The sequence below is a fragment of the Homalodisca vitripennis genome, chromosome 5, assembly GCF_021130785.1.
Source record: "Homalodisca vitripennis isolate AUS2020 chromosome 5, UT_GWSS_2.1, whole genome shotgun sequence".
NCBI lineage: Eukaryota > Metazoa > Arthropoda > Insecta > Hemiptera > Cicadellidae > Homalodisca > Homalodisca vitripennis.
In genome coordinates, this window is record NC_060211.1 from 94906539 (window position 1) to 94918656 (window position 12118).

Below are 12118 nucleotides of genomic sequence, written 5' to 3' on the forward strand. Positions count from 1 at the left end.
TGTATACCGAAGACGTTAAGAAGTTAGCGAAGTATTTAAAACTTTAAAACTTATTATTACATAATTTATATTAACACCCTAAAAGAATTTGTCTATACTAGTGACTAGTACAATAAAAGATTTCACCCAAGGAACAATATCCTAAAGTTTATGTAAGAAGTTTTGTTAAACCTTGTATAACCATTAAGTAATTTGTTGGATACCTCTAAATTTGAATTCTCATTCAAAATCAAAGTCACGTTGCCAGGAAATTAGCACTAATCCGTAGGAAATAACCGTGGAATAACCAAAACATTGAATCGAAGAAAGTAAAACCTACCCAATAACAAGTACATAAATATTTTGTTTTTCATACAATTTCCAAAATATGGGGTTTTACTTGATAAAAATATATTAATATTTGAACACTTATAATTATTTATTGTTTACAAACCAGATTTTAAAATACTTTCCAAATTGAAGGAAACAGGATTTTTCCGGACATTTGCCATCGTTCAGTGAAACAAGAAAACAGTAAACACTACGTTTCGAGATCTGCAATCTGATCTCTTCTTCAGGTAAAGAACTAACCTAATACATAATTACAAACTAAGTTAAAATAATTATTTTAACTTAGTTTGTAATTATGTATTAGGTTAGTTCTTTACCTGAAGAAGAGATCAGATTGCAGATCTCGAAACGTAGTGTTACTGTTTTCTTGTTTCACTGAACGATGGCAAAATGTCCGGAAAAATCCTGTTTCCTTCACAATCCTTCCATCGTCAAAAATAACATTTAAACAAAGAATTGATTCTCGGTACGGACCCGGAACCAGTAAACAAATCAAAGACCTTGAGAGCTTGCATCTTAAATTAACTAAAACACATTAATCATTTAACTTTCTTGCATAAATGTAAGGTTGAAGACCTTATGCCTATAGGGTTAACTCTAAAAACTCCTTTTCATAGTAGGAAAGCCAGTAAAATTTTGTCTTCTGCTTCTAAATCTTTACTTAAAGAAAGAATTGCATATCATCATCGTGAAAGATACCTCCTCCAATATAGTATTGAGTGTAAAAAAACTGAATTAAAAACACTGATCGGTACAGAATTCAACAACATTCTCGAAAGCATCCAAAATAGATGTATAAAAGTTTCTGAAACAGATAAGAAAAAGAAAATCTCCAAACTGGAAAAAATTAGGCCTAAAAAATGTAATTTGCCTAAGGATGGCAACGTGAATACGGATGCAAATAATAAAAATGTAATCAACCTCTCTTCAAAAATCCTGAATGAAGCGGAAATATCAGTCTTATCCAAGGGTTTAAACTTTTCTGTGCACAAAAATCGGTAAAGGCACTGGATTTCGTAACTGGAATCGAGTCGGCTGTTTCACAGTTACCTGAGGAACAGGGTGACCGATTTCGTTGTGAGGCCAGTCCTTTTACTCAGAAAAATTCCTCCCACAAAACCCAATTTGACAATAGAGGAGAAAAAGGCCAGGTCGATCCTTGGGAAAGACGGACACGGTCAAAATCTTACCTGCCGACAAAGGCAACGCTACTGTGGTACTTGACTCGGTAGCGTATAAAGAAAAGATTGCGGAAACTTTAAATACTGGCAAATATACAGTTTTAAATAAAGACCCGACTGATTCATTGAACGCAAAGTAGCAAACACCTTAAGAAAACATAAAGAATTTTTTTCAGATAAATTTAGATCTAAATTAACTCCTCACCACTCAAAAAATCCCCCATATGTATGGCCTTCCCAAAATCCACAAACCTACCATCCCTCTTCGGCCCATCATTAGTTCTTCGTGATTCACCTTGCAGGAATTGTCTAAAGTCCTCTTGGACATCTTAACGCCATTGGTAGGAAAAACTGACTCTTTCATCAAAAATTCCAGGGATTTCGTAGAGAAGTCAAAATCCCTAAAGTTGACTGAAACTGACAAACTGGTAAGTTTTGATGTCGAAAGTCTATTTACAAATGTACCAGTTCCAGAAACTCTCGGAATTATTAAATCACGTCTCAAAGAAGACCAAACATTAAAGGATAGAACTAAACTTCCCGTGCCAGTAATTATGGAACTGTTAGAAACTATGCACTCAATGCAATTATTTTGAGTTAGAGGGTAAAATTTACCGTCAAGATGAGGGGATGGCAATGGGTTCTCCACTGTCTCCTATTTTCGCCAATATCTTTATGGAGGAATTCGAGCGAAAAGCTTTGGCTTCAGCTCAGTTCAAACCGAAGATTTGGTGGAGGTATGTGGATGATACCTTTGTTATTTTTTCTCATGGAGACATTGAATTAAATAAATTTTTTGAATCACATTAATAGTATTTCTCCTTCCATCCGCCTCACAATGGAAGTGGAAGTCCAAAACAAGCTTCCCTTTTTGGATGTGTGTGTATTAAGAGATAGGGATGTCCTTAAGACAACTGTTTTTCGAAAGAATAACACACACAGGAAAATATTTTAAATTATCAATCCAACCATCAAAAATCTGTCAAAGAAGGAGTAGCCTACTCGTTGTTTGATAGAGCAAAGAGCTTGTGCTCAGATAAAGATGGACTAAAAGAAGAATTTAAGAAAATTGAATCGGATCTCAGAAGCAATGGATACCCTCAATTAGTAATTAATAAGTGCAAACGAACCAGAAGAATCATTCCTGAGTCAGAAAAAACAGATTTGTGATAAATTTTGCGTTTATGTCAATCCCTTATGTGCCGGGATTATCGGAGAAAATTAGAAGAGTAGGTAGAAAGTACAACATTAGAACCGCGTTTAAAACACACAACACTCTTAGACAAAGTCTTCGTAAAAACAAAACCAAAAAATGGCACACAGGATTCCAAAAACTGTGTTTACAGTATAAAAATGTAGCTGCAATAGGGAATACATAGGCGAGACAAAAAGACCACTAAACGTAAGGATAAAAGAACACAAAGAAAACACGAGAAAGGGTTTCACAGAAAAGTCAAAAATTGCACACCATTGTTGGTCCGAAGACCATCATATGAATTGGGATGAAGCCCACATAATACACCGGGAACCACATTTCTTCAAAAGGAAATTAATTGAGGCAACATACATTAAATTGGCAGACCAACCAATCAGTCAACCATCAGTCGAGATTAGGCCGCTTTGGTTGCCAATTCTAAAAAATGAACTAAAGAGAAAACCAAAAGTATCAAACGGATCGGGTAATTTTGTAATAAACCAATGTCGGAGTCACAATATGGTTTTAAGATAGTTCATCTCGCCTATGAACCAAATTAATTAACCGAAAGGGCCGCATTCCTGGTTCCCCTTCCCTTGTATTATCCGCCAATCTTGTATTTAAAGACCAGCCGTCACGAATTGCCATTGGCTAGTCCCTCCTGGGTCAGTCCGTACGGTGGGTCAGTAGATCGGAGTGAAGACGCATTTGTGATCCTGTTTCCGTATTGTTTATCTTTTAATGGATTAGCTGTATGTTGTATAGTTTTGATATTATAAGTGGCATGTCTTTTAGTGGTTAGTTGAAGTTGACAACCAACATGTAGGAGTTGTGATTCCTGCACTTAGGCGATGCCACACACGCTTTAGTAAAAGATTTGTTTATTCACCCCCCCCCCCCCCCACCCCCCCCCCCCCCCACCCCCCCCCCCCCCCACCCCCCCCCCCCCCCACCCCCCCCCCCCCCCACCCCCCCCCCCCCCCACAGTAGCAGTAGAAGTTGGATAAACTATTGTTCTTTAGAAATCATAACAAATAAGAAATTAATAAACCACTGACTAGGAAAATTGAGGAGTACAAAGGAACAAACTTCCTAAAGACCTGAATGATCTTACCTTAGAGATCTCTAGGGTAACCTCTAGAGATCTCATGCTGAACAAGAGTAATATGTGGATATCCAACCAATGTAAAAATGCTGATATCAAACAAACCACATAACTTAAAATTTCTGAAATTCTGGGATCAGAGTACCCAGCTGTATTACAGCTCTACATCCACTACTGAACTATCACTTACCGTCAACCACCAGTTGAGTACCCTCCACTGATATATCACTGATAAATCGACCATAGGTTGAGTCATACTTCAACAGGTATGCCATATAATCGGTTTTCATGTATTTGTCATTGATAGCAACAATCTGAAATTGACGAATACATTACTTTTTATATGTAAATAACTTGTCAATAAAAGCAAAAACTGAACTGTTTTATTCAATCTAACAAGCAGTATGTGCCAAAACCTAGAACTACTTACACAAATATTCTGGTGAATATGTTAATTTGTCTAACCATTTCAATTTTAAAATAAATGCCAATTAAAGTAATTACTATAAAATGTACATTACTTTAAATCCTTGTAATTGTAGCAAACTCTGAGCCTAAGAAATATTTCAATCAACCAGAATTGTGAGAAATTTTCAGAGAAATATTATTTTAACAATTATAAAGTTTAATACTTTTCCATAAAATTATTTAAAAACATGATCAATGTTTATCTGTTCATATCAAGATAAAATTTGTGAAGGTTTCTACAGGATCTTATCACATTTTGACTATCAAAAATTAACATATAGGCATGTTTTACATATTCTTCCTAATGTTCATATATCATATGTTACCTCCAAAATAAATTTGTAATATTACTAGTAGTAGGAAACACTGTTTAACAAGTTTAACACCTTTCAAGTACCCTAATAATATTAGACATTTTTTGTATTTTTGATTCCTGGAAATGGAAAATAGAAAATTTAACAGTGTAATTTTTTACATGGATTCTAACACAAACATAGCCTTATATATTTTCTAGAGTTAATAATTCTGGACATAATAACTATGACAAAGGATTTTACCTCAAGGGGACAGCCATGTTCCACTGCAATCCTCAAAGCTGTGCGCCCAATTCTACCAAAGCCGTTGATACCAATCCTAGGCACACTATCATCCTTGTCTCCTGAACTACACTGATCCTTTGGCTTTGGCTTTTCTCCTGAACTACACTGATCCTTTGGCTTTGGTTTTTCTCCTGAACTACACTGCTCTTTCTGTCTAGGCTTTTCTCCTGAACTACATTGTTTCCTTTTTCTTAGACTTTTCTCCTGAGCCACACTGCTCCCTTCTCTTTGCCTTTTCTCCTGTACTGCATTGTCCTTTTTTCTTAGATTTTTGTTCTTTACCACCACTGCATTGTTTTGAGCTGAAATGCATTCATAATATTATGTAAGACAACTATAGCAATATGTAACCAACAATTGAATACATATTCTAAAAGAAATGCAAAAATTTACTGTCCACTATATAAAAACATTCTGACATTATGACAACATTTACTGTACAATACAAATGAGTGTATTATTTCTCATTTATTTTAACCAATTTACAATTTTTTATTTTTAATAATATGCTCCTCTTTGATAAATTCCATCCCAAGGTTCCTGGTCCATGATGGGAAGGAAACCTTAAAACTCCATGGGAAAACTTTAAGAACAGAGGTTTCAGAACTGAGTGGTTATTGTTGTTACTTTTAATTAGAAGAATTGTGACTCTTTAGATGTTAGAGTAATACCTTTTTAGATGAGTACAGCTTTACACAGAGTAAATTACAGAATAATGCTATCTAGTAAGACCCTAACTGAACAGCAGACACTAACCGCACTGATATTGTTAATGGGGATTAACCCTGTATTGTACATAATTTTTGTTATCAAAAACCATGAAACAGTCTATATGGGTATAAAACTGAAAAAAGTATTTTGTTTCAAGGCTGTTTCTAAAAAGTTGACTTTAAAAGTTGACTTTAAAAAACAAAAACATTCATATCTAATTGTTATAAAGGTGTACACAAAATTTTGGATAATCAAATTGTAGCAAATTTAACTGTGAAAACATTAAAATATAACGAACAGGATTTTGAAAGTAATTTTATATTCATTAGATTTTCAAACGAAAAGTGTTAGGGATTAGTAAGTAGCTATTTATTTTATCCAGTGACTATGTGCCATTATCTTTATGACGATGGCACTTTGGAAACAACTGGGTATTCATAAAATGTGACAATGGGCACTTTTGAGAGAAGAAAACATAATCTGAGGCTATGAGAACTACTTAGATGAGCAGTGTGATTGAAATAGTATGTGTGTGTTATTAAGGAGATATCTCAAAACTGAATTAATATGCGAATGGGTTTAAAAAGTATCAAAAGCTCTTTTATTCTCTTCACTCCAAAGATATATATAAATTTCTTATTCCAACTAGGTTGAGATTTGGTCCTTTTTATTTTTTTCAAATAGGTAGTTTTATGTTATTTTTTTAAATATCTACACTCTTTATTTTTGTTATCATAATATATTCTGTAGATATATTTCTGGCCTGGTTTCACACCAGGTATGACACTCAAAGGGTTTAAAATCACTTGAGTTATATTCCTGGAGTGTTGTATGATATTTATATATGATAAAACTGCATTTTTCTTCATTTGTTAGTGATCAGTTAGAGATAGGTATAAAATAGGGTATGTGGTTTATCTCATTTCTACACAATAATAGCACATGAAGGTTAAGGTTACCTTTTGAATCTTGAAGGAGCAGTACTGATCATCAAGTTTGGTTTCAAACCCAGTCCTGTACATGATTTGAGAGTTAAAATATTCAATAATTTAAACATTTTCCAAAAAAATTAAGTTACTTTAAAATTTTGATATTACATTACTGTTATAAAACAAAAATTTTAAGATATTGTAAGTTGTTGTTAACAGCTGATTTCTAAAACAAACTATAACAATAATTCTGTTGGGAATTACATAGTTTGTAGGTACAGTATTATAATGAAACATAATTGAATCAAACTTCTTTAAATCTCCTTAATTTACATTACAATATAAACATTAATCATTACTTTTAATACATATTCAACAATTTGTCTTGTAAAACAGATATTTGATCTAAGAATTTTAAATTTTAAACAGTATTTTAGCAACATATTGAGGTTGTTTTATACAAATGAAAGTTCTAACATCAAAATTAAAACTATATTCCATAAATTTAACTCTCTAATTCTGTAAAACTATATATTTTATTGAATTATAAGTGGAAACTTTATTTAAAGTGCTTGTTAAACTTGCAATATGATGCTTATATGCTTCATTGAACCTTTCAAATCCAATTCTATTTCTAAATTCATGAAATGTATGTTAACATGATACCATTTTTCAAAAAAATTTTAAAACATTTACTTTTTTAACTGTTGGGTAAACCTTTTATGTCTAATAAGATAAGATAATTGGTGCGACAATATCATCAACATTGAGCCTTGAGGGTCAACTGGTTGCTAACTGCTGTAGAGCAAACTCGGCTTTTGGTTTTATCATTAGAACATCTAAAGATGTTCTCCAGGAACATTGAGGACTTTGTATTTCCAACTAGTTCATCCCCTCCTTGGATACTATTCTTTGGTCTGGTCACCCTACTAAATCCTTGACATGCGGCTTGGCTTCTGGTATGCTCTTTTAGTGCCAGGCTCAAGATCTCCAACTTGATGCTACTGAAGAAGATTGTTACTGTCCCAGTGGACTCATCTGAATTATTGGGGAGAATTGAGTTCTCGTACCTACGGCTGTCCAGGAAAACTAATCTTTTAGAGAGGAGATTCTACGCAACCCAGTACTCATGGCAGCATCGCTTGGGGAAAACCTGTCTGATCATTTTTTGCTGTTTGAGATGATTTTTAAGAAAAATCTTAATAAATTGTTCTCACTTTGGAGTTGGTGACACTTGCTCAAACATTCACAGGCACACCTGTTCACAAACTTACACACTTGGTCACATTCAAGGACACACACCCACTCCCCTGACACACTCAAATGCTGCAACTGTCATTCATTGCTATATATTTTGTAAGTTTTTAATATCATAGTTTGTATATTGTTAATGTCATATCAATTATTTTCATCCTTTACCCTTACTGGTTTTTGTTTTCGTTCTTATTTATTGTTATTACTGGTTTTTTAACCCCATACATTGTGTCTTATTTTTTTATATTTAGTTGCTCTTGTTATTAATTATATCCCTTTTAATTATGCTTAAGGAATATTAGATTGCTTTTATTCTATACCTTTACTGTTATTTTCTTCTATACCTCTCTCACTTATTGTGTTGACTTGTACGTAATTCAATTATTTATTATCTCTCATTTTTTTTGATTAGTTGTGGTCTTTAATTGATTTAATGATTGGGTTTTTCATCTTTTATATTATATGTAGTTCTTGAATTAGATGAGCTTCAATATATTGTAATATTAGTTAACCCTAGATTACTTATGTGTCCGTAAAAATTACGACTCGCCGTTTCCAAAAATGCTGTATCTAGACAAATAGCGCGCCCCCCGCCCCCCCACTCCTAGTACCTTCCTCCCGCCAGTAGACAACACCAGTCGCGGAGTGGCACGCCAACCTGGTCAGTTCTATCATTACGCATTATATCTGTCTCGTCAATTTGACGACACTTAAGTAGTAACGTAACTTTTTTCCCTGAAAGTTGTTGATTGTTTTTATCCTGTTAGATTGGTTTTATTTCATAGTATAACGCGTTTTAGCAGTAATTATTTGTAGTTAATTTTAGTAGTTAGTTTTTCCAAGTTGTAAATATCAGTTTTTCATAACCATGGGTGATGAAAATGACCGTGTGAGTGCACAAATAAGGAAATATTTAGAAGAGGGATAGTGATCCTGACAGTGAAAATGGTGGCAGTGAACAAGAAGATATTTTAGAGACCGATGACGTGGAAAAGCACTGACGCAGACGACACGGATGCTGATGAAAACTTACCAACCTCCACTACGGACCGGAAGCGAGTTTACGTGATGTGAATCGTCTGATAGTGACATTGAGGTTCAGTCGGTTACAAGTAAAAAACGACGTAGGCCTAAAAGTTTACCTTTACGTCAATCATCTGATATACGGCCCAGTACCTAAAACTAATTCACTAGACCTACCTAATACCGACTCTCCAGCTAACTGCAGGTAGCTCAGCTTCTCCTGATGTTCCTCCTAATGATGACTTACTTAGGCCTATACCAAACACACATAATAAAACTCCGAAACGTTGCCTAGCCCCCTGAACGACCTACACCTGACCAACCTACGCCTGGTCAACTTATGCCTGATCAACCAATTTTCTGATCAACCTACGCCTGATCCACATCTGTTCATTCCCCTAATGCCAGACTTATCCGAGCTAAGAATGGGCATGTGTGGAACACTCGACCTCAGCCTAACAATACTCGAACACCAATGAGAAACCTCGTTTTCTCAAGACGAGAGGTTGTTGTGTAATGCCCGTAACTCTATTTTACCCTTGTCTTGTTTTATGGAAATTTTTGATGAACATATGTTTCAATACAGTTTGTCAGATATACCAACGAAGAAATTGAGCGGGTGAGTAACAACTACAATGACCCTACAATAAATACCATTCAACCTACTAACTTAGATGAAATGAAAGCTTTTGTCGGACTCCTTGTAAACTCTGCATGGAGCAAAGACAACCATCTTGCTGCAAGAGAGATGTTCGACAGTGAATGGAGTGGCTCCAGGTACAAGTGTGTAATGACTTGCGATCGTTTTCAGTTTCTAATACTTTGTCTTAGATTTGACGACAAAGCAACGCGCAATGAGCGCAAACGCACTGACCCTTTTGCTCCAATACGAGATGTGTGGGAAGCATTTTATTTTGAACTGCCGAACAAAGTGTAAGCCAGGCAGCTACGTAATGATTGATGAGCAGCTCCTTGCGTTTCGTGGGAAATGTCCTTTTAGGATGTACATTCCTAACAAGCCCGCCAAATATGGGATCAAACTTGTATGTTGCTGTGACAACACTACATACTACATGATTGATAGTGAACCATATTTGGGAAAGAAAACTCTCACAGGAAACCAGCTGGCAGCTGATTACTTTTTGTGAAAAAGTTGACAAAACAATCATCCACGGCTCTAACAGAAGTGTAACCACTGACAACTGGTTCACGAACATCAAGCTGGCAGAGGACTTGTTGCAGGATCCCTTCAAATTGACAACTGTTGGGGTGGACAATCCGTCTAAAAAAGAAAAGGTGTCCCAAGTGAGCTTGGAAATCGAAAAGATAAAGCCTGTAGAGTCATCGATGTTTCTCTTTGACCGAGAGAACAACTTTGGTTTCTTACAAACCTAAACGAAACAAGGTAGTAGTACTCTTCTATCTACCATGCACAGTGGTCCGACACTTAATTCCAACACAAAGAAACCTGAAATTATCCACACATACAACTCAACAACAAAAGAGCAGTTTGATACGCTAGACAAAATGTGTGGAGACATGTCATGCAGTAGAAAAAACCCGTCGATGGCCCCTCTGCATTTTTTTATGGCATATTGAACATTGCCTTTGTGAACTCATATGTGATTTACTGCATGAACAATCTTCGGCTGGGAAACAAACCACTCCAAAGAAAAGCTTACATGAAGCAGTTTGTGTAAGGAGCTAACAGAACCACATATGAGATCGCGCCTTCAAATACCTCAACTGAGGAGGAAACACTCGAACTGAAATTTGTGAGCTGCTTGGAATTGCAGTAGCACCACAAGCCCCAAGAGCTCAAGGAGCCAGAAAAACATGTTTTTACTGTCCAGCTGCCCTCAGAAGAATGACTACTACATATTGTGTTCACTGCGGCCATCCAATATGTGGACAGCACCGGGCCGTATGCTGCTTAGACTGTGACAAATAAGTACCCAATGAACTGAAAACCTAATGTTTATTAATCTACCTAAACAATAAATACAAATGTAAAAATTTTTTACAATACCAAATAAAGTAGTCTCCAACTTGTATATTTTGATATAAATGTTGTGTTTAATTCAATATAACAATTTTCTTGTATACAACATTTTTTTTTCAAACCCTGTATTTTGAAAATGTTTGTCAAATCTAGGTACGAAATGAATTTTTTTTCACAGGATGTGGCAATGATAAACCTTTCAAAATTTTTTCACCAAAGCTTTAAGAGTTGTAAACCAACACAGGAATATTTATATAATTAAAAAAACATGTTTAAGGCCTTATATAAAAAAAATATATGTGAGTCGTCAAAATTACGACACTTAAGTAATAATGTAACAATAAAAAGGCTTAAGTAAATCTAGGGTTAAATTACTTAGCTTCAAGATCATTATCACTGTTATTATCTTTTCTGTATCCATTCTGTATAATTTTGTTTGTTTAGCCCTTTTATGTTGAGTACATTGTACATTGTCCAAGAAGACAATGCAGGCTACACATAGTCCTCACTAGTCTTGCTAAAAAAAGACAAGTAGACTACTGTAGCATGCTTTTGTTTTAATATTTATTAGCCAGGAAACATGAAAAATCATGTTTCTCTATGGTAAAGTCCTATGACCTTTCTGCAAATATTTTATGCAGTTGTGGTGGTAATATAAAGTCACCTACATTTTTTTTATTGGATAACAGCTGTTGCACAGGTCACTCCAGCTGTGGCGTCAGACAGGCGATTGTGTTGTGTATTTGTGCTTTTTTTATCCTTATTTTCCAACCAATCAATATCAAAAAGAGTAAGAAATGTAAACAAGTTGTTTTCTACAGTAGTATTATTGTTTGTTCTTATAGTAAACTAATGGTAAAAAAATAAAACAAAAATCACAAATTAAACAAAGGTTTCTTATTTTATACCCGATCAAATTATTTTAAATTAGTATTAAATTTGTAGACAAGTTTATTGTAAAAAATAGGATAAAAGATTATATGTATACTTTTTTTAATACTGTACATATAATTTATTCATAAAACATTTGCATTTTCCCTATTTTCACCCTTGTCTTCTTTAGTACAGCCTTCAGAAGAAGAAGTCTCTTCAAAAGTGTGTACTAGAAAAAATTACAACAATTTTCATCATCCTAAAAGGGTTAAGCCATCCTGATGGTACTGTCGTAAATTGTTACTTTAAGTAAAGTGGTGTCAAATGTTTGTATGTAAATAAATAAGTGTGTACTTTTCTTATAATGCCATGAAACTGATAAGGTAGAGTTGTTGGCGAAACTGATGAAGTCTCAACTCCACTGTGTCCGGTGAGACACAGACAAATT